General features: G+C 44.2%; 1 protein-coding gene across 4 annotated transcripts in view; it reads right to left on the bottom strand.

Annotated features, from left to right (window-relative positions):
- The window catches only part of TOM1L1 (target of myb1 like 1 membrane trafficking protein), a 561560-nt gene that overhangs the window by 311865 nt on the left and 225624 nt on the right, over positions 1-24071 (bottom strand). The gene's annotated exons all lie outside the window — the stretch shown is intronic.

Below are 24071 nucleotides of genomic sequence, written 5' to 3'. Positions count from 1 at the left end.
CAGGTGTATGGTTTTGGGGGATGGGTAAATAAAATCACTTACCTTCAGGTTGGCCACCACCTCTCCTACGTCCTCTTCCTGACTTCTGGGGGAGACAGAAAGCAGGAAGCACCAGGGCTTCCAAGCTCTCTGCAGCCAATCACAATGCCGCAATGCAGCGTTGTGATTGGTCTGAGCACTGTGACACGGCGCTCAGCCAGGGGTTGGAGGGATGGGCATGTTCTCCATGCAGGTTTTAATGCAGCCGGCAAGGAGAACACGTTATGTGCGCATGAATGTTTTGGGCGGCCGGATAGGTATTGCAAACCGCTCCTTACCCTGCTCTGGGAGCAGCCCGCCCCACAAAGATGCTGCAACAGGGAAAACTAAAATAATAATCACCTCGAGTTATTATCATTTTAATTTCCCTTATGTAAAAATCAGTGGGGTGATCCTCCTCCACCTTAGTGGTGGAGCTGCCACTGTTCTCATTCTAATAAACTTTGACAGGCAAGCAAGCATTCATCTGCTTTGGTGGTGTGGCAGGGCACAGTAAAGCCTTGTGTGTTACTGGCACCATTGCTCCTTTGTTGAGGTAGCTGTACCATTCTTGAACTGTAAGTGTGTGTGTTTGATGCAATTAGTATTGCTCCCCAGCACCAGTGTGTCTTTCATGCATATGTGGAACTATCCACCTGATGGTGCAGACTTAAAGTCATAGCATTATGTTGCGACAAGGATCAGTTACTTTATGACCAGACTGCACTTGGGTTGCAATTAACATTAAATATGCTATCTCAGTATGCAAAAACAATGCTCAATGTCAGATTAAGTAGGAGAACCTATTGTGGGAATTGACTTGCTAAAGAAAGTACTTTGGAGCAAGTAAATCATTATGATTATTTGAGCATTTCCTCCAATAGTATCCTGGGATGGGGCCATTGCAGATGCAAATATATTTGCATGTTTATGTTTTAACATCATATATAGTGGCTATTCTTTACATCCACTATTGGTTGCATAGTACTCTAAAGTATGCTCTCCTTTGACCTATGATGCCCCATTGTGGCTTCCTTGGATGGGTAAACCAATATATTTATTAGAGGGCTATTGCGGAAGAAGATGACATTAGAAAGGATGAGGGCAAATAGGTATAAGCTCCAATTGAGCCACTGCATTGATAGGAACATTTGTAAACAGAGCTAAGTCTCATGCTTTAGGTGATTACATTTATTAAGGGTTAATTTATACTATATGATGTTATTCAAAAATATTATTTTCTTTAATAAAATGATTAGAATGTTTAACTTTAAATCTGATACATCTGATATTCAGATGGAGGATAAAGATAGTTAAAAGGTTGTTGGTTATGTTTTGGTATGTACATTTAAATGGTTTTCATCAAACTGATAAATAAACTTAGAGAAATCAAATTAAAGAAATAAATAAGAGGCAGATACTGTGATAGGTATGAACAAATGCACTTAAATAAAACAATTGTAATATGTTCTCACTGTGCTCTTACCAGGACCTCTGTATATTTCAGACACCATTAAATAGCCAACTCTTGGAACCAGTGGAACGGTTTTGTAGTACAAGTCATCAGATTCGTAGGCAAACCTATTTATGTTAGCAAATTCTTTGTAATCTTGGTTGTTTTATGATCTCTACAAGTGTTCATGAGAAATTGAGAGTCAGATGAAAGAGAACTGCAAGTAATTGTATTCTGAAAAAAGCGTCAATTGTGCGTAGAACCACAGACTCTCTTTCCAAAATGAATGTCTTAACTCTGTTTCTTTCTTCTTTGGTGTAACTGCGACTCTAGCATAAACATTTAAGAATTTAGGTATGTTATTCTTGATAACCTCTTTTTGAGGCCACAGACTAAGAATTTTGGCTCCATTGTAAGCTCCTGGAAGACTAAAAAAGGCATGCCAAACCTAGATTCAGGATGGTCAGATCCATACTATCAGTTCAGAGTAACCACTGTGTAAATGTTTTCAATTTAAAACCACTATATGTATGCTTAACTCCCATGGATATCCTAAAAATCTAGAATGGAATTGGTCCTTCTGGTTCGGTGTTGGACACCCATTGACTACACCAACAGTTATATATTCTTATTTCAAGCTTATATATTTTCTTTCTACAAAAAGTCCAAAGTGCAGGGTCATAGGATACTAATGGACGGAGTTCCCGATCAAGTTTTAAGGGCTCTCTTCATTCTATGAGTTAATCAGAGATGCTGCACCTAGAGAATAACAGAACAGTATGCCCTGATACACCCTGGGTGGCCCTTGTGATCCTTTTTTAGTAACGTATTCAAATAAGGCCTGTTGGTGGTTGATTTCTTTAGCACATAAACAATACAGTCAAAATATGTCCACTTCTAGGGTACTTTCCTAACAGTATTTAGTATGCTTCAATGCATAAGTACTTCACTGACTTTGCTGCATTTATGAATGTCTCCCCCAGGTTGAGGGAAAAACCTGCTGAATGGTACAAGCAAACCGATCCCTTGGTTAAAATCTCAAAAGTGTTGTGAATTGATTTGAACACCTTGTTTGAAATTGTGGTTCCTAGTGATCTGTGGTCTGCATGTACAATAGCAATTGAGGGCCTGCTGCGGAGCCAGAGAGGGATTCAGTGACTCATGGTTCTCTGCTGCTGGTTAAGAAAAGCACGATCAGGTGATCACATGGTTGCATTCCAAAATAGCCCCTCAAGACATTGATTGGGCTAAGATAGATTGAATGACCCAGGAGCCTAAAGAGCCAGTACATGCTACTATGAAAGACTCTTGCAAGCCTTTAAGCAGTACAGTGGGTTGGACACACTCGACCCTAAAGACGTGGGCAAATTCGTCTCAAAATTTGTGACAGGACTGAGACCGGAAATCAGCCTCATGATCCAGCAACATTAGATCTGCTGGCAAAATAAGTCAGTGGACGAAATTCTATGGTATGCCAGGTATTGCATTGTTGAGGTGGATTCTAAACATAGGAATAAAAAAGAGAAAGTAAATGTTGTTTCAATGTGAAATACACAGAAGGGAGAGCAGGTACAGTTAACCATAGGAATGGTAGTTCACAATCCGGGATGTCCCAGGAGTTGTTCAGATTATATCAGTTGCCGGTCCGGAGTGACAGGGAAGAAGAAGAGGTGTCCCTTAGATCCTAAAACAGGTATAGATGTTGCTATGCTGAAAAAGACCACTGCCTGTCATGTTTGTCAAAAGGTCGTGTACATCTTCAATCTGGGAATAAGAGACAGATGTGGTAAATCAGTTATCAACAGTGGCGAGGCAAAGACCTCAGAGAATCAAACATACAATCAGATGCCCTTAATGGAAGCACTGGATGGATTTGATCAGGACTCGTCCTGATGACGGTGCCTGAGGGGGGAGGAAAACTGTACACTTGTCACAGTCTTGGAGGTAGACCAGAGTGGACCCTATGTAGAAGCTGACATAGGTGGTTATTGCATTACATTCCTGATTGATACTGGTGCTACCCTTTCTACTGTGAGATCTGTAGTAGTCCCAAACCTTCCCCTCTTGGGAAAATCGTTCCAAGATGTAGGAGTAGCTAACAAAATAATGACCAACCCTCTGACAGTAAAGTTGCCGGTGAAAATCAGAATCTTTCAGGATCATCACCACTTTGTAGTATGTGACTTGAGCCCAGTCTGTTTATTAGGGTGTGATCTCTTGTCTATATTGAATTGTACCATCTATTACATGCCAAAGGGAATTGAATTGCAGACTAATGATTAGGACATTGCCTTCAAATTGGCAAATCAGAATCATTGAAGAGCTATGTTTCCTTTATTGATAGTGGAAGACATGCCACTGAATTTGAGAGACACCATCTCTCCCTGGTATGGGACTTCACAGGAGAGGAAATCGGACTAATTTGAGGAGTTGAGTCAGTCCGCATACAGATCAAGCAGAATTTCAGAGATCACCTCAGTACAAGCTGACCCCCGAAACGGTGGCAGGAATTCCACCTGTGATTTAGTCCATGATTGCGCAGGGCATACGGAAGGAGATCATAGGAAGTCCGTGTAATTCGCCTACTATGGGACCTTAGAAAGGTGAATAAATTGTGATTCCATGTTGTCCTGTGGTAGCGAATCCATCTGTGATTCTATTCCAGATTGCTTGCGTACCTGTCTTGCTCACAGTGATTGAACTCTGTAAGGCATTTCTCTCTCTTCCATTGCACGAGGAAAGCCAGTTTTTATTTGCCTTAAGTCTGGAGAATCGTGTCCTAACATGGTTTCATATCCCTCAAGGGTATACTAAAAGTACATCCATCTTTAATATCAGTTCTTGAAGAAGGACCTGAGAGCTTTATTCCTCCCTGAAACTCAGTGCTTGTTCAGTACATCGATGACCTCCTCATTGCATCTGAAACACGGGAGGCTTGTAGGGATGATACTATTGCTTTACTGAACCATATGGCAGACAATGGGCATAAGGTGTCTCTGAGCAAACATCAGTACTGTCTGACTGAAGTTCAGTATTTGGGTCATCGAATTGAGAGAGGTAAGAGGAAGGTGCCACTAGAACGAGTGGAGGCGATCATGAAAACTATCCATTAGAAAGGTTGGCTACTGCCAATAATGGATTTCGAATCTCTCCTTGATGGCAAAACCTTTGCAGATGCAGTTGCTGACTCACAAGGATGTGAGTGACCCTGTACCTTGCCTTCTTGGAGCTGAGAGAGCGCCTTTGTTGCGCTCCTGCTTTGGTAGTGCCGGGTTACAAAAATGCGTTTTAGCTGTTCTGCCACAAAAAGGAGGGTTGTGCTTTTTCTGTACTCACCCAGACACATGGAGGTGTCCATAGACCTGTGGCCTATTTCTCAGCTACAATAGATCCTGTACCATCAGCATTGCCCGGATGTCTCAAGTCCGTTGCTGCAACAGGTGTCAGTACCGAACGATGTGAAAACAATGTGATTGTTCATCCACTTACTGTATATGTACAGCAATCAGTTGAACTCCTGTTAACGAGAACCTAAACACCTCATTTGACTAATAACAGGCTGAAAAGATATGAGCAGTTGTTGCTTGCCATAGAGAATGTCACTCTGAAGCGCTGTTCTATGTTAAATCCTGATACCTTTTTTCATGTTCCAAATACTGATGGGGAAGATTGTGAAGACCATGACTATTTGGATGTTATTGAGCTTAGCACCAAGCCGAGACCTGGCATTGTCGATTAACCATTGTCTGATCCTGATCAAGTCCTTTTTGTTGATGGTTCATGTCTTAGAGACAATGAGGGTATTTTGAGAGCAGCGTTTGGTGTATGTTCTATCGTTGTGGAAGCTGATTGTTTACAGGGAGGACACTCCGCGCAAGTAGCCGAAATCATTGCTTTGACCCGTATATGTCTTGACTCTGAGTAGATCCAAGCCAGCATCTATACCGATACTGTTACCGATACAGTTTTGGTGTAGTCCAAGAATTCGGACAGCTATAGTCACAGAGATGGTTCCTAACGTCATCAGGCTCGCCTATTAGGGAAGGGTAACATGTGAGACGATTGTTGGGAGCCATTGCAGTTTCCAAACGAAGTCGAGGTTGTTAAATGTGCTTTCCAGGGGAAGGGAGATGACTTTGTCATGATGGGAAACAGCAATTGAAACTGGAAGGTGTTATGAGGGTACATGGCTAAGATATGTTCATATTTGTTAAAAGGTCTTGGCCATTTAGAGTATTTTACCAATCCTACTACTATTAGGTCAATAACAAGGAAATAATTAAGACAAGAGGGTATCCTGCTCCAGGTACCATTAGAATGTCATCTGAGATTTTAAAACCCACAGTCCTGCACAATCAGTTGATCTTTATTACTTTTAATATTCAACCCTATTTAACTTTTGTACCTGGAGCCTATGATAGATTTTTATTACTCATTTTTAGGCTGGGGTCTTCCATAGATTAGTTACTTTGCCCATAATGAATGACTGGTCTCAAGACCTCCAGCGATGCCCCTGTGATAATACACATGAATCCACGATTCATGTAATTCTTTTTTGTAGATTTCACGCTTGCTCTTAGTACCTATCTTGAAACAGTTTAGTCTACGCCAATGTCGTCCTGCCCTTTTGGCTTTACAATATTTAGATAATGAGCATAGTGTTTTTAGAATATCAATTCTCTTGCAAAAAGCTCAGAGCCTAAGGAAACACATGTGCATTTAATTGTTTTTAATAAGATGAGGGCTTTTCGTAAGTTTAGTATCCTTTTTAACATAATCAATGAAATTTTTATGGTATCACTCATGTGAATTTCTTTTTTTAATGTAAGAATTGTTTGTATGTATATTGTAATCTTGTGCTTTTATGATTGTTTGTCCAATCAATCGAATAAAGCCTTTTTTGACTTGACTCGGTTGAAGAGACTGGCATGGACATCAGGTGTGTGTTGTTAAGGAAGAAAGATGCTGCAGATGAAATGTGGCCTGTGAGACAGAAAAGAAGGAATTTGAAACTTGCTATCTGAAAGAGAATTTGTACCAATAAGTTAATCATCTGAATCTGATCTGAGTGAGTCTGAGCAAGCCCCAGGAAGTGTAAGGAGATCAAGGAGAGCAGGAGTACTGTGTCAGAGATATTCCTCTCCCTAGTGGACTTATCTGGTTACCAAAGCCGGGGAGAGCGAGATTCAAGTTCTCAATACTGATCGTCGAGATCTTGCTGAGAGTTCCTGGAATATAGGCTAATTCAATCCTGGCATTGACTGTGCCTTAACCACCAAGGTTGAGTGGTTTATGGACTCTGATTCAGGAAGACATCAAATTTCTGAGCTTCAGAACTTAACTGTCTCCTCAGGAGATTGTAGTATTCAGAGCAGAACTGTTACAGCGAGTCATTGCGGAGATTGGCTATGATCTCATAAGAGATGTACATTGAACTATTTAACTGGTAATAAAAATTGCTTTAAAGAAGATAACCCAGACCGAGTGAAAGAAGAAGCAAAATAGGGACTTTCCATTAGAAGAATAAAGAGGGCAAAGTCTTCCAAGTTGTGTAAATGCTGTGCCAAAGACTGCTACAGAATTTTTTAAGACCCAAAAGAAAGCTGCTCAAAGACTGTTGCTGCAAAAAAATAAGAGACGGAGAAAAGAGAATCTGTGTGTTTATCCTCTTACAGCTAAATTCCAAGCCACTTTAAAAATGGAGTCTGGAATTTCAAATCGGAGGCACAAATGTATTTTAGGTACACTTATTGTAGGGGTAATCATAGTAATAACTGAAGTCATTACTGAGTCCATTTTAAGTGCACACAACGTTGAGGAACAGGGAGTGGTGGTACATGAAAAATTTGCCCCTACCACTGCTGCCTCAAAGGAGAGTCCATTAGGATCTGATAAGGGCTTAATAGAGGAAAATAGTCGCTTTCTGCATGTAGATTTGTCTAAAGATGATTGAACACTGAATGCTAAACTGTTGTATGGATAAGAGAATAATATGGATGTGAGAGATTGATATGTGTGTATGCATTTGCCTGCTTCAGTTGAGGAGGGGATCCGGTATCATCACCTACCTCTGACAGATGGCATTACATGTAGTTTGCTCTTTAGTATGTTCTATGGAGAGGGTCATTACGAGTACTATTTCACAAATTATGATTTAGTACTCTCAAAGATACCAGTCTATAAACACCTGAACAAGCAGGAAGAGAGAATGAGAAAGTATTTTGTACCCACAGTAACACTAGGCACTGCTTATGCGCATTGATATACTTTAATTTGCAGATCAAGTAGAGGATATACATTAGAGGTTTAACTGTTAAACTTAACAATAGGGAGGGAAACTTTGAATGGACCAAGAAGGAGTTAGCTCACAAGGCTAAGGGAAGCTATGGTCCTTGTCTCTAGATTGGGAACAACAAGGTAAGCTTTGCATTCGACAGGCACAGACCCATTATGCCACTATTTTTGTGGGACAGGGTGTGTGTGTTCACATCTTCCAAATTTATTTATTTATTGAGTTTTATATAGCGCTGGCTAGACCCGGAGGTATCAGAGTGCTTCAGATGACGTTACACATTTTAAAAAAGTTACATCGGTTACAAGTTACACATTGTTACAAACGTTACATCCGTTACAAGTTACATCTGTTGGTTAATGGCATGTAGAATGGAAGGGGGCAATGAAAAAGGGTAACGAAGGGGGAGATATGGCGTAGAGGCAAAGAAAAGTCTTTCCAATGTCCGGCTGGGTAGGTGAGCGCCGAGGGGGAAAGCCACAGCCGATCTCCTCAATAGCAACAATGTACCTCCACTGGATATCGGTCAGAATGCTAGTTCTCCACTGTAGGTGGAGTCACAGATTCAGTGTCATGATGGGTGAGCCGGATAGGGGTGGAGGGTGGGGGAAATGCGCAGTGTCTGGTAAATGTCCACTCCAGGTGGTATTGTATTCATATCCACTGTATGGCATGGTCCTCCCACCACTTCTCATCCCACCTGCTAACCTGCAAATGGAGACTCACCTTTTGGGGTACAGCCTCATCAATTTGTTGGGCGTGAGTTAATACTGCGCCAGGAGCCATCTTATGGTCAGGCAGGCTAGGGTGCTCCATACAGCCTTTTCTGCAATGAAAGTCGGCTTCCAGAGGGGTTAAACCACCCCTAGATCTGCTGGTATAGATGCAATGGGCAAGAATAAATGGCCTTTCTCTTCATCAATAGGGGAACTCTGAAGGGACCAAAAAGTTACGGGCACTAGAAAACGTAATATGAGGCCATCCTGGGGGTTCAAATTCCTCACTAGCTAATTGTGGTGTTTCGCGGGAGGAATGGGGAACATACACGGAAAGGTCAGAAGGCCGCAGAGAGATTAAGCCACTCACCCAGGTCTCGATGTGGGATCGCATCATACGCCATCTTGAAGATAGAAGACTGGCCGATCGTCGCCATTTTAGGGATCCGACTACTGGTGGGAAGTTGTCGGATCGAGAGACATCCTTAGGGCACGGTGATCGGGCGTCAGCACAGCAGGATTAGGAGGCAGCTCGCTATAAAAGCAAAGAAGCGGCGGCCAAATCTCCAGAGAGGACGGGACAGAGGTCAAAAAGGTGGAGGGACTCGGGATTAGTGATGAGGCAGGGCCCAGAACAATTCCCAGTGCTCCAGCGGCTGACACGTCGCAGAGACTAGGGAGGCACATCCACAAGTCAGCCAGAGTATGCGGGGATGGGCATGGCTCTGTATTCAGAGCTCCGGAGGCTGCTCAGGAACCGGGAGGCTTCCTACAGCGTTGGCAGCTCAGGACCGGGAGACTTCCGACAGCGGAAGCAAAGCGATTTCGGCAATAGCAACCCCAATTGAGGCGACACATGATTGAAGAGCTCCTCAATGGTGGCACGAAGACCAACGTTGGCACTGCAGTCCCACAGTGTTGCCGGTGGCTGTGGGGTGGCAGGGACCAGATCGACACCTAGAGCTCCTGCATGGACCCACACAATGAAGCGAACTCGTGACTGGAGTGCAGTGCAACGTGGTGAACCAGCGTAAATGCCTGCACTGGCAGCCCAGTAGGTCACGACAATGCGGCCCCTCAGCGACCACGATGATGCGAGAACGGTGACGAGAAGAGGCAAGTCCACCCCAAGGGAAATCTGTCCAGCCGAGGCGAAGTGCATCCGTTGGCGGTGCAGCCTTGCCGCAGTGCATTCGGGGGTGGAGGAGTCGCTTCCCTCCTGGCCTGGTGGGCCCAACTCTGTAGAGGAGTGGTGAGGCCGGCGAGGTGAAGGAGTGTCGGGTCCCCAGAGTTCGTCTTTGCCAGTAGGACACACAATGTAATAGAGGTCCGTTGCTAGATAGGTGAGAATGTTTGTGTCTAGGGGATGGCTGGGTAAACAGAGAGATATTTACCGATTTGGAAATCCCTGACTCGGGAGCTTCAGGGTAGAGCTCCTGCTTTATCAGTGGTGTGGCTAGATCTTTTGCCGGCTGTGGTGGTCCTTGTGTTTGCTGCCCTGCGACAGGCGCAGGTAAAAGGGGGTACTATTCACCCTGCCCTATTGGTATGTGGGTCACACCTACGGGCGACTTATAAGTATTAATATGAAAGTCTGGCAAATGATTTATTTTACGTAGTCAAATTTGCAGTTTAAAAACTGCACACTAAGGTTTCAAGGGAGAACCTGGGGGCATGATTTGTCTCTAGTGGCGGCACAATAACTGCTGCAGTCTACCAGTGACATTAAACTACACCGGGCACCATATACTAGGAACTTACCTGTAAGTTCATTGTGCCAATTAAGATTTTTAACAATTTCCTCACATTTTAAGGGTCAGAGCACATGCTTTTTAGCCTTGTTAGCAGGATCCCAGAGTTTAGAGTAGAAAAACCAACAGCATCAGTCCACATAACATGGTGGTAATCGTGCAAAAAGAGGTCTTTTCTTACAACTATGTGTTGAAAAGCTGAGAAACGTAATGATGTTGACAGCCCAGCTCTATGGTTAGAAAGATTAGCACAAAGTCTGTCAGTAGCAGCGCATTGTTTGCGCATTACCCAACTAGGTGGTATTTGCTTCGCCAATCAGGTGGTTGAGTCAGCCCTGCTAGGTTTGAACGAGTGACTTTAGATTACGCACAGGCCCATGAGTCAGCCATTACTTCACTGAACTATGCACTGAGCTATTGTTCCTGCTCAGCCCTTCCCTGTGCCATTATGTACACACGAGGCTTCCGATAGTGACGTCTGATCTAAGTTAAATATTGTTTTCACTGCAGTAAAGTCTTAGGAGTGGTAAGCATGAGATCCTTCGCAAGCCTCAAACAGCTCATTGTGGCTGCTTAAAATGAAGCCAGAACCCCAACAAAGTGTGGGAAAATCTTTTACCACATGATTGATGTTACCAAAACGAACACATCGAAGACAGCGTCTTCGTTCGGTTAATACTTTGAATAAGTACTACTCTTTGTAGTGACTCAAGACGTGAAAAATAAGTGCTGACGATAACATAGGCGAGCGGGAAGGGCATGAACACCCACCTCAGAAATGAACAGGAAAAACAAACAAGCCCTGTCCGTCCCAGGGCCAGGGGCTTGTGCATGATTCCTGTGAATAAATAGCATCAAGGAAATTAAGACAAATTCTCAATCCCCTAAATGTTGTGGTTAAAATTCAAAACAATAGAATTCTGAACCTGTTTGAAAGGGAACAGAGGCGGAAATGAAACTCTGTGCAAACGTTGTAGTCTCAGGCATTAGACAAGGGAGCTATCCCTTAAGTTAGACATTGTTGAAATCCGCAGATAGCAGAGCTGTTCCTAAGGCAACATGAATACTGCAGGTTCAGACAGAAGAGACACCCCGTAGCTCACACGATCTTGCCTCCTCAGCATGCAGACATCAGTCTCACATACTGACATTAAGGTTCTATGCAGCTCGCAGACTACCCCGTCAAATAGCTTCACATGATTCAAGAAATATCCACAATAACTGTGAGAAAGCGCCCTCTAGTTCAAATAGCATGGCGATGTATCAAGAGCAACAACGTCTTCATAGCAACATGAGCTGTCACGCAATATCAGCTTGCAATAAACGAGAAGCATCTAGGCAAGGCCTTAGCGTTCATCCGACAGGTTGCAGCAGACAGCATCCCCCCTCCTTCTAGAGGATTCTTGGGCGTGGTATCTCAGTGGGATATTGCATCGGCTGCAGGCATCTGCTCTGATATTCGAATAATCGCAGGACCATGGAACAATTAATCATTGTGAAGATTAAAATAATTACTTGTTTTTATGTAGTGCTTCATACAACACATCTGCCTTTTTTAAGTGCGTTAAATGGTAGATGTTACTAGTAGTAGTAGTAGTAGTAAAATCTTAATTTCAGCCGCAGGACCATAAAAGTACAGAATAAAAACTAGGCACAAGTTGGCAGCTGCCGCAGATCAATAAGTAGTCAAAGTATAGCAGCCTTAATGCACTCAAGAAACAGTTATAAGCAAAGTCATTCAAAATAAACCCAACTAATCGTAGAGTTTAAAGGTATGTGTGCAACGGGTGAGAGGCCCTGCAAGCCTCCATAAGTGTGGCAGGGTATGCTCAGACGTGAGTCCCTTGCTCACTTTGCCACTGGATTCAAGCAAGCCTGGCTGAAGACGGCTGGAATGCCAGAAACCGGTCCTCGGAAGCTTGTTTCTGGTCCAGGGAAGGCATGTCTTGGCAGTTCGGGCTGGACTGTTCCCATGAGGCACAGGGTCAGACTGATTTGCATATAGCCATGTCTGAACTCGGGTGGCAGAGTGGGCTAAAGAACGGTGATGGATTAAACCCAGATCTTTTGACTGGGTGTGAGTGTTTGATTGGTTCAGATGCTCCGTCCATTACCACCCCCTTTTGTACCGCTTCTGGAACATATCACAGATCAATAAGTGCCACTGTCATTGGAAATCCCATGTTACAAAAAGTTGCCGTACGGATGAGGAAAGCCATTCGAATAAAGTGCACAGTGGCATATCAACATAGATCGGTACGTGCACAGTTAGGTAGAACACTCCGACGATGATGAGCAAGGGTTAAAAAAAAATGTGCATTTGAAGTTCCTCGTTATACAATACATTGCATGAGCAAGGTAAAACGGATGACAGCATCATTCAAAGTTTTTTTTTAAAACAAAAGACGATTAAAAAAAAATTTACCCATCCCATGAATGTTTCACCCCTGAGGCGGAAGCCGGGGGCATCTCTACTTTACTCTGCTTTGCTGTGTAACTGCCAAGTTTAAATACCACGCGTGATAGACAATTTGTCACGTATTTTAAAAGTTGTATATATTTTAATTTGGAAGCTTTTAAATTCACTATACTCGGCGCGAGTGTTGCTTCGCACCGAGGCTGCCCCAATTAGCTGACCGATCGCACTGCGACTGTACACAGACGCTGGGACCTCACCCGACTCTCCTTGGCTGCCATATTGCGGAGGTAGGGTTAGCGGTCGAGCTGGTCGAGCCCTCCCCCTTCTCATAGTACTTAAAGGTTCACCGCTAGCATAACCCACTGTTTGAATGTTTCACCCCTGAGGCGGAAGCCGGGGGCATCTCTACTTTACTCTGCTTTGCTGTGTAACTGCCAAGTTTAAATACCACGCGTGATAGACAATTTGTCACGTATTTTAAAAGTTGTATATATTTTAATTTGGAAGCTTTTAAATTCACTATACTCGGCGCGAGTGTTGCTTCGCACCGAGGCTGCCCCAATTAGCTGACCGATCGCACTGCGACTGTACACAGACGCTGGGACCTCACCCGACTCTCCTTGGCTGCCATATTGCGGAGGTAGGGTTAGCGGTCGAGCTGGTCGAGCCCTCCCCCTTCTCATAGTACTTAAAGGTTCACCGCTAGCATAACCCACTGTTTGAATGTTTCACCCCTGAGGCGGAAGCCGGGGGCATCTCTACTTTACTCTGCTTTGCTGTGTAACTGCCAAGTTTAAATACCACGCGTGATAGACAATTTGTCACGTATTTTAAAAGTTGTATATATTTTAATTTGGAAGCTTTTAAATTCACTATACTCGGCGCGAGTGTTGATTCGCACCGAGGCTGCCCCAATTAGCTGACCGATCGCACTGCGACTGTACACAGACGCTGGGACCTCACCCGACTCTCCTTGGCTGCCATATTGCGGAGGTAGGGTTAGCGGTCGAGCTGGTCGAACCCTCCCCTTTTTCCCGCCCAACCATGAATATAGGAACTGGCACACCCCGTCCGCGCAGCGGGCGGGCGCAGCGGGCGCGCCGGCGGCGCGCCGAAGGCGCGCCAAAGGCAAGCCCGTCTGCGCCCGTCCGCGCCGGATCCGGGCTGAGGGCCCAGACCCCTGGTCCAATCCCCACAAATGTCCAGCTAACCTACACAAAAGCCTCCTTGATGAGCCTTAGACCACCAACAGATCCAGCTTGCATATGATTGGACCTCATCAATAATATGAAGAGATCTGGTCGTAGCTGCTCGCACTGTCAGTTCACTACATTGAAAAATTGGGAAAGACCTTGTCATGAACCTAATACTCATACAAGGGTAAACATGGCACTTATTAACTCAAGGTCTCTAGTCAAACATAGCCACGAAATAGCGGATCTTATAAATGATTTTAAATTGGATATTCTCTTCATAACAGAGACTTGGACTGATGATTCTTCTGAACCGGATCTGGTCATAGCAACTCCGGTTGGTTACAAATCCAAAAAAAAAAAAACGATCGACTTGCTAATTGTTCACAAATTTTTTAAAAATTGTTCTATATTCTATTGGGAGCGTTTTTAATACCCCTGATACCCCTTACAGCGAGCCCACTTCGCTGAGGCACCCCCTTTCCACAGCATCACTCTAGTGAGGTGCAGGAAAGCTTCGAACACCACTTTGGCAGCCATCTTTGATTGGGCAGGCTCGCCAGAGAGCTCGGCGCCCCTCCCACCCTCCCTGGGTATTTAACTGGATCTAAATCGGTTTTCTGTGTTTAATGACTGTTGATTCCCTCTGAGGCGGAAGCCGGAGGTCTATTGTGCTCTCTTGCACCCCCGTTTTAAAAAAAACGATCGACTTGCTAATTGTTCACAATTTTTTTTTAAATTGTTCTATATTTTATTGGGAGCGTTTTTAATACCCCTGATACCCCCTACAGCGAGCCCACTTCGCTGAGGCACCCCCTTTCCACAGCATCACTCTAGTGAGGTGCAGGAAAGCTTCGAACACCACTTTGGCAGCCATCTTTGATTGGGCAGGCTCGCCGGAGAGCTCGGCGCCCCTCCCACCCTCCCTGGGTATTTAACTGGATCTAAATCGGTTTTCTGTGTTTAATGACTGTTGATTCCCTCTGAGGCGGAAGCCGGAGGTCTATTGTGCTCTCTTGCACCCCCGTTTTAAAAAAAACGATCGACTTGCTAATTGTTCACAAAATTTTTTAAAAATTGTTCTATATTTTATTGGGAGCGTTTTAATACCCCTGATACCCCCTACAGCGAGCCCACTTCGCTGAGGCACCCCCTTTCCACAGCATCACTCTAGTGAGGTGCAGGAAAGCTTCGAACACCACTTTGGCAGCCATCTCTGATTGGGCAGGCTCGCCGGAGAGCTCGGCGCCCCTTCCACCCTCCTCCCGCCCCGCCCAAAGTATGTATAAAAACAACAGTACTGCCCGTCCGCGCAGCGGGCGGGCGCAGCGGGCGCGCCGGCGGCGCGCCGGAGGCGCGCCAGAGGCAAGCCCGTCTGCGCCCGTCCGCGCCTGGCCTAGGGCCACAACCCCTGGCCCTCCTCTTTCATACAACCGGAGCACTCTGCTGGAGATTGGTCCCTCCTACGCTCCTCTCTGTACTAAATACGATCTCTCCATAATGTCACCAGAGATGCAAATACAATGCCAACATTGTAATACTACACTCGCGTTTACGAATCCAACCAGCCCAGTTCAAAACCTAGGATCTGATAAAGACACTCAAGTGACCATGGCGCTTATTAATGCGCGTTCCCTGAGCAAGCACTGCCAGGAAATAGCCGATCTCATCAATGATCTCAATTTAGATGTTCTTTACATCACAGAGACCTGGTCAGATGAGGCATCTGCCCCAGACTATGTTACGGCGGTTCCCTCAGGCTTTAGTGCCTATCGCCAGGACAGGCCCAAAGGGAAAGGTGGTGGGCTAGCCATCATTGCGCGAGACCATTTGGAAGTTCGCTTCGCGCCTATACCCACTACCTCATGCGAAGCCATGCATTTTAATATAAAGCTGTCCCCGACTTACAACTTGAAGGGAGTGCTCCTCTATAGGCCCCCTGGGAACAGAACTGCGTTCCTTGATAATCTTAGTAATTTCACTGAGTCTATAGTGACAGAAGAGTCTACCACAATCTTAGGGGACTTCAACTTCTATCTGGAGCAAAGCAGCGATAAGGACACTATCTCCCTTATATCCGACCTAGAAATAATGGGCCTCAGCCAATTGGTCACGACCCCCACCCATCAAGCAGGCCATACGCTAGATGGAATTTTTTCTAACGTGGAAGGTTTGTGCATAGCCTCAGTTCTCCCCATGACATGGACTGATCACTCAGTCATTCTTAGCCACCTTACTATTAAAGCCTCGTCGAGAAAAAAGGCTGCTCACATGAATAGTGGCACTTTTAAAGCATGGAAGGACATCAACTCCAATGACCTTACGATGCTGTTAAACAACACCATCCCGGATCTATCCACTGATCCCAATACTGCCACCAACCAATTTCAGACATGGTTGGCTGAAGCCACCACTCAGCTGGCACCTACCAAATCTCTGTCAAAAAACAGAAATTTGCCTAAAGCTCAGTGGTATACTAAAGAACTGAAAATTCAAAAACAATTAACTAGGAATAGAGAACGGCATTGGCGAAGAACTTATGATAGCGAAAATAAGGAAAAATATAAACAAGCTCTTGCTTCCTATAAAGCTATGATAGTAGCTGCAAAAAAACACTATTTCACCACCAATATAGAGACTGCGAAAAATTCCAGCAGACAGCTATATAATATTGCTAAAACCCTTTCTGGAAATACCCCAGATCTCAACCCCCCCCCATCACAAGTACTATGTGATGCCTTATCTAAGTTCTTTTTCACGAAGGTCAATGACATTTACCAAGCTTTTAATTCAGACCCCGCCAGCAGTCCTGCCACGTCCTCAATGATCACACCGAAAAACACCATGACCAATTTTAAACCCCTCACCACCGACCAAATTAAGGGTATAGTAAAATCGATCAAAGCTGGGTCAGCTCTGGATCCCTGCCCAACCTCGGTAATTGCAACCGTACCAGACACAGTCATTCCCATTATCACACATGTCTGTAATACTATACTGACATCTGGAATCTATCCTGCTTCATTAAAAAACACACTGATAAAACCACTGCTAAAAAAGCCTGGTCTAGATAAAGGTGAATTAAAAAACTATCGCCCTATCGCAAGCCTCCCTTTTCTAGCAAAAGTCACCGAAAAGGCCATGAACCAGCAACTCTCGGAATTCATTGAGAGTCACAATCTGCTGGATGATACACAGTTCGGTTTCCGCAAACACCACGGAACGGAAACCGCTCTCATCAAGGCAGCTGACGACATAAGAACCATCCGTGATCAGGGAGGTACAGCATTGCTTGTCCTTCTGGATCTTTCAGCTGCCTTCGACACGGTCGACCATAAGATCTTGGTCGACCGTGTCGAAAGGATGGGTATTCAGCTAACTGCCAAGGATCTTCTTGCCTCTTTTCTGGCCAACAGAACCCAGGCAGTCACCATGGGCCTTTTCCAATCAGCGGAACTGTCGTTGCCGTGTGGGGTCCCTCAAGGCTCATCCCTCAGTCCGACACTATTTAATATCTATGTGTCGGACCTTGCTAGTGTCATCAAAGCACACGGGATGAGCCTCACCTCATACGCTGACGACACCCAGCTGGTCTTGGCCATAAAGGGCGATGGACAGGAGGTAGCAGAAAGATTCCAAAGGGGGATGATTGCTATCGGTGAGTGGATGGCAAGAAATTGCCTGAAGCTCAATTCCGATAAAACGGAAGTGGTCATCTTTGGTAACCTTCAGCCAGCCTGGTCGGCAGCTTGGTGGCCATCGGTTCTTGGTGTCCCTCCTACCCCCACCGCTAAGGTTAGAAACCTAGGAGTGACATTTGATGACAAGCTATGTTTCATGGCCCATGCAAACAAGGTGGCAGCTAACGCCCATTTTAAGCTCAAAGTAATAAAAAAGATCATTCCTTACTTACCAGATTCAGCAGCCAAGACGTTAGTCACCTCCTTGGTCCTGACATCGTTGGACTACTGCAACGGTCTTCTGCTTAATGCACAAAGCAGAGTCACGAAAAAGCTTCAGACTGTGCAGAACGCAGCGGCACGCGTGCTATCCAAAAAACCCAAGTTTACTCCCATCTCGGACACCCTGAAAGATTACCACTGGCTAACCATTCAAAATAGGGCTAAATTCAAAGCATTATGCATAGTTTATAAGACCCTGCAAGATCAAGGACCGCGCTTCCTCAAAAAACTACTAATTCCTTATAACCCGTCTAGAACACTTCGGTCCTCCTCACTGAACCAACTTGTGGTTCAACGAAGTAGAACAGTCTCATGGGGTGATCGCCACTTTTCTATCGCAGCCCCTAAAATCTGGAACTCCTTACCGAACCACATTAAAATAAGTTCCACGCTCCTCCAGTTCAGAAAGAAACTGAAGACGTGGTTATTCAACCAGTAAACCCAGATACCAATCTGCTGATCAGGGATACACAGCATTGCATACCAGCGCCGAGACGCCTACGGGTATTTGCACGCGCTCTATAAATATCATTAAATAAATAAATAAATCCTACAGACAGGATAGACCCATAAAGAGAGGAGGCGGACTCGCCATTATAGCCAGAGACAAATATGAAGTCATGACCTCAAACATCCCAGACACCTCGTGTGAAATGCTACGATATTCAATAAAACTTACTCCCCTGTATAATTTTAAAGGGTTACTTCTGTATAGACCCCCAGGAGCCAGGACTACCTTTCTGACCAACTTAAGCTCGATATTAGAGACCCTAGCATTAGAAAATCCAATAACAGTGCTGGGTGATCTGAACTTTCACTTGGATGCAGAAAATGACAGAGATACCATTACTCTTATCTCAGATATGCAGACCATGGGACTCACACAATTAATTACAGCATCTACGCACCAGGCTGGACATACTTTAGATGGGATCTTTACCAACGCACAAGGCCTACAGATCTCGAATATCCTACCTATGACGTGGACAGATCATTACGTAGTATTCTCTACCTTGACTATAACCAATCCTGTAAATAAGACAACTGCAATGATTCATCAGGGCCCCATTAAAGCCTGGCATAACATCAAACAGCCTGATTTATTAAGGCAGCTCGATACCACTAGACCGAGTATACCATCTAACTCGGCCGTGGCAACACAGCGGTTTTATGACTGGCTTAGCCAGGCTATAAATCTTCTTGTTCCCACCAAGACCGTCTCCAAGAATAGATCGGCTCTTACGGCCCCATGGTATACAGAAGAATTAAAAACACAAAAACTACGGAATAGACAACTGGAAAGGCAATGGAGGAAAAATTATGATCAGACTTGTAAGACACGCTACAAAGAATCTCTTGCCGTCTACAAAAGTATGATTATAGCAGCAAAAAAAAATTTCTATTCAGATCAAATAGAACAAGCTAAAAATTCTAGCCGAAAGCTTTATGAAATAACTAAATCCCTCTCAGGCCATATCCAAGATTTAACACCACCTCCATCCCAAAACATGTGTGATGCGCTGGCAAACTTCTTCTTTACCAAAGTAGATGATATCTACCAGGCATTTTCCTGCAAATCAACGGAAACTTCACTTATCCAAACAAACCCTTCTATCCTGACAGAACACCAAACTCCAATCTTCCCCAATTTCAAACCTATAACTGATGATCAAACATTGAGCATTGTCTCAACTATTAAGTCAGGATCCACACTGGATCCCTGCCCATTTTCGGTTCTCCCCCCAGTGATGGATTCAATAATACCTGTCTTGACACAGGTATGTAATTCCATACTGTGTTCAGGAAAATATCCCCAGTTCTTAAAAACTACGTTACTCAAACCTCTCTTAAAGAAACCAGGAGCAGACAAGACCGAATTAAAAAACTATCGGCCAATTGCCAGTTTGCCTTTTCTGGCCAAAGTGGTAGAGAAGGCCATGAATTCTCAACTGTCAGATTACATTGAGAGGCACAGTCTACTGGACGACACCCAATTCGGGTTTCGTAAATATCATGGGACTGAAACGGCCCTAATCAAAGCTGCTGATGATGTGCGCCGCATCAGAGATCTGGGCGGAACTGCAGTTTTGATACTGCTCGATCTCTCAGCAGCGTTCGACACGGTCGACCATAAGATTCTGGTCGACCGTGTCGAGAAGATGGGCATTTGCCAAACAGCCAAGGAACTTCTGGCCACTTTCCTCTCTGAGAGAACTCAAGCAGTCACTCTAGGGCCTTACCAATCTGCCAAGCTGTCGCTGCCATGTGGGGTACCTCAAGGCTCATCCCTCAGTCCGACACTATTTAACATCTATGTGTCGGACCTTGCCAATATCATCAAGGCACATGGGATGGGCCTCACCTCATATACGGATGACACGCAATTGGTCATGGCCATAAGGGGAGATGGACCAGAAGCGGCCAAACGTCTACAGAGAGGAATGACGGAGATAGGAGATTGGATGAATACCAATTGTTTAAAACTTAATTCAGAAAAGACTGAAGTAGTAATATTTGGCCCTCTTTCCCCGAGCTGGTCAGCCGAATGGTGGCCAGCCAGTTTTGGAGCCATTCCCAAACCTGTCTCCAAGGTGAGAAATTTGGGTGTCATCTTTGACGATGGCCTCAATTTCATGGACCATGCAAATAAAGTGGCGTCTACAGCCCACTATAAACTCCGCATGATTAAAAAAATCAGTCCTTACCTTCCAGTGGCGGCTATTAAGACCTTAGTTAGCTCCCTGGTCTTATCGTCACTGGATTACTGCAACGGTCTATTTCTGAACACACAAGTCAGAGTCCTAAGAAAATTACAATCACTGCAAAATGCCGCAGCCCGCCTGGTTTTTGGAATTCCCAAATATGTTTCCACTTCAGATGCTATCACGCGACTTCACTGGCTGACGATCCAGAATCGGATCAAATTTAAATCATTATGCATTGTCTATAAGACACTTAATGGTCAATGCCCACATTCATTGATAGAGCAACTGAGACCATACCAGCCTTCTCGTCAACTGAGGTCCTCTAATAGCAATCTATTGGTGATTCCTCGCGTAAAAACAGTCTCCTGGGGCGACCGTCGCTTTACAGTTGCCGCACCAAAATTGTGGAACACCCTTCCGCTGGACATCAGAACCTGTCCAACGCTGCTTCAATTTCGTAGGAGACTCAAAACATGGCTGTTTACTCAATAATCTAATAAGGATTAATCGTAGAGAACTGATTCCCATCTAGAACATTGCAAACACCTAGCGCCAAGACGCCTACGGGTACACGATGCACTTTACAAATAACAATAAATAAATAAATAAATCCAGAAACCAATGTATAGTAGCTAGATAGATTATGTGCTCAAGTAGAAAAAGCGAAAGAGGAGACAAAAACCTCCATTTAGGGCCCACTATGTGCTCCTACAATGTGCTGTTGGGTCTAAATACTTGAACAAGGCTTGGGAAAGGACCAAACACACAACAAAGCCGCTATAAGCTGTGGGTCTAGGGTGTCTACAGAGTGTTAAGGGGTTGGTGCGAACAAGTCATGGTGAGGGGAAAGAAAAGATAAGGACTTACATACACTGACGTATTCTTTTTGGGTCAATGAAGTTCGTAGGTGTAATGTACAGAATCATCTTATTATCTGTCATATCTTGTGTACAGTTGGAGATACAGAAGGCAAATGTTACCTAGGAATTTAGGATGAGTGCTTAGGATATCTAGAGAGACAGCTGGATCGTATGAACCAAGCTGCATGGAGATATCTGCTGGTGGCGAATGTAATAATTATTGCAGGATCAGTTGTAAAGATCCTACGAGCCTCCAGGGATATATTGATAACCAAAGTGAGCCACAAAGGGGGTGAAGGTGGGGGAGGGGGTCCATTTGCTTCAGGCATGCAGGAAAATGGGCAGAAAAACAGGAATTGATTAATATCCTCACGTTTATGCCCTTATAGTTTACAATCGCTCATCAAAGCAAGGTCTTGTGTTCTATTGCTGGCAAAGGCCCCCAGAGGCAGTATGTCAAAACTAAATTTAATGTACAAACTTTTCGCCATGGGTGGGGTGATTAAGTCAAGATAACTCTTGACATTTGGGTGTAGGTTTGCAAGTCAAGAATTAGAATGATAAAAGACATACGTTGATTGAGTGGTGCCACTTGGCCACTAAAACGTTCCAATATGCAGTCTATAAAATGGTCTTTGAATTAGCAGTGATGCATTCAGTAGTGCTATAAAAGTACGGCAAACCCACTTTTGCAAACCAGTTCTTGAGATGAGCGAACCACTTGATCTTATTGCCTACATCTAGGTTCCTGATTTCAAGGACATTCCTTATATTAAGATCAAGTTCCTGGTTGGACCAAAGTCAGATCCAATGAAGAAAGGGTCTTAAGGCTGCAAGATGGTCTATACTTTTATGTGTGGTGTCAATATTGTCAATCGGAAAGTTAGGAGCAGAATGAGGGAGTTTAAGCAGCGCCCTGAGGAACCTAAGCTCTTTTGATTTTAGCAAGTTAGAATTTGAGTGTCCCGATAGCTTGGCGCTGTAAAGTGCTAGCGCTTGTATTTTGGCTCTGTAGACCTTCAGTGCAGGGGAGGTCGCCTGGAGTTAGGAAAATGTGTGCATTTTTAGGATTGGTGTCACTACAACGCATGCTTTTACATCGCATGCCTTTACAACGCGTTTTTTACCACGCAGTCCATTACAACGCATAATGCTTTTAGGCGCTGGATAGTGAAATATTTAATTTACTATTCCAACTCCAGTCCCCGTGGATAGCAGGGAAGGTGTTGGATAGTAAATTAAATATATTCCCTATCCTAGAGCGCCCCCCAGCGCAATGCATTGTAATGGTTTGCGTTGTAATGGTTGCGATGTAATGGTAGTGCGTTGTAAAAAATGCGTTGTAAGTGATGTTCCCCGCATTTTTATGATTCCAGCAGAAGTTTGGGGAATAATCAGGCTGCTTTTGAGAATCTAGGTGACCAAGAGAGGGAGCTAGAGATCCTTACCCCAAGATAGTCAAAGGCTGAAACCGACTGCAAGGGGGTCAAGCCGAGTTTGAGCTGTTACCTACAGTTACTAAGGGTATAAAAGCCATGAGTTTGGTCTTCGGCGTGTTAATCTGCAGACCTCTTGTCTCGCAAAAAGTCCACAAACTTTGTTAAAAGAAGTTGGAGACCAGACGGAGTTTGAGAGAGGAGACGGGTATCTTCTGCGAAGAGGAGAACCGGAATCTTAATTCCGCTCAACTTCGGGGATTTGCGCTCTCGACATCAAAATTGTCAGTGACCCTGTTAATGAATGGAGAGAATAAAGTAGATGCTAGTACACACTCCTGGCACACTCCCCTGCATATATAGCCATTGAACATCGCCTAAAGGAACAGTTTCAGCTTTATATTTAAAGTGTGAAATAATTCTATCTTTCTAAAATTCTCAGGCGCTAAATTGAGTGCTGGTGTGGTTTTCTCTGTCGTTTTCTCATTTTAAATGTGTACACAGTTAAGTGAGCGTCAGTTTCTTGACAGAGCAACTCCAAAAGCATTTTATTTTCTTTCTTTGAGATGCAGATTTACAATTCGACTTCTCACCTCCATTTACACATATCGTAATTTGTATCATAATAATTATAGCATTGCCTGTTGTTAAGTTGTATGCTCCCTCTCTCTGTCTGAATCTTCTAGATTTTCCTTGGTTACTGCTGCCTCTGTGCTGGAGTCAAAGGACCACCACTTACACATGATTAGGCACATGACATGTGCAAGTTAATCAACATAGAAACAGAACTCTCTGTGGATTATTGTATTTCCACTGTGGTAATGGTAAACGTATTTCTATTTTGCTTAAAAGGACTACAATTTGTGAATATTTCAAGCTATTACTATATTTTATTGACTGAGGTGAACTTATTCTTCCATGGAAGGATTGGGTAAAACTCTTTGAATCCTACCTAATAGCCAGAGGGGAGAGAAATGTTCCTCTTTATGTAAACAGCACATATTGCCGCACGATTTAGGCATACAAGGGGGGAAGGTATTTGAAAATCTGGTGGGCGTGGACATGAACGAGCATGATGATGAAAAGGAGAATGATTTAGATGTATATCCAACTACATTCAGGAAATTAGAAGAACACTTTGGAGAAAGCATTAATATAGTCCTAGAAAGCCATAGGCTCCTTAACTGAAGTCCTGGTAAAAATTAAAGAGTTACCAGTTACATAGTAATCCTGAGAGGATTATCATTTACCTCTGATTTTGGTCCT

This window comes from Lissotriton vulgaris, chromosome 7 (genome assembly GCF_964263255.1).
Source record: "Lissotriton vulgaris chromosome 7, aLisVul1.2, whole genome shotgun sequence".
Classification (NCBI taxonomy): domain Eukaryota; kingdom Metazoa; phylum Chordata; class Amphibia; order Caudata; family Salamandridae; genus Lissotriton; species Lissotriton vulgaris.
This window is presented reverse-complemented; position numbering and strand designations above follow the sequence as displayed.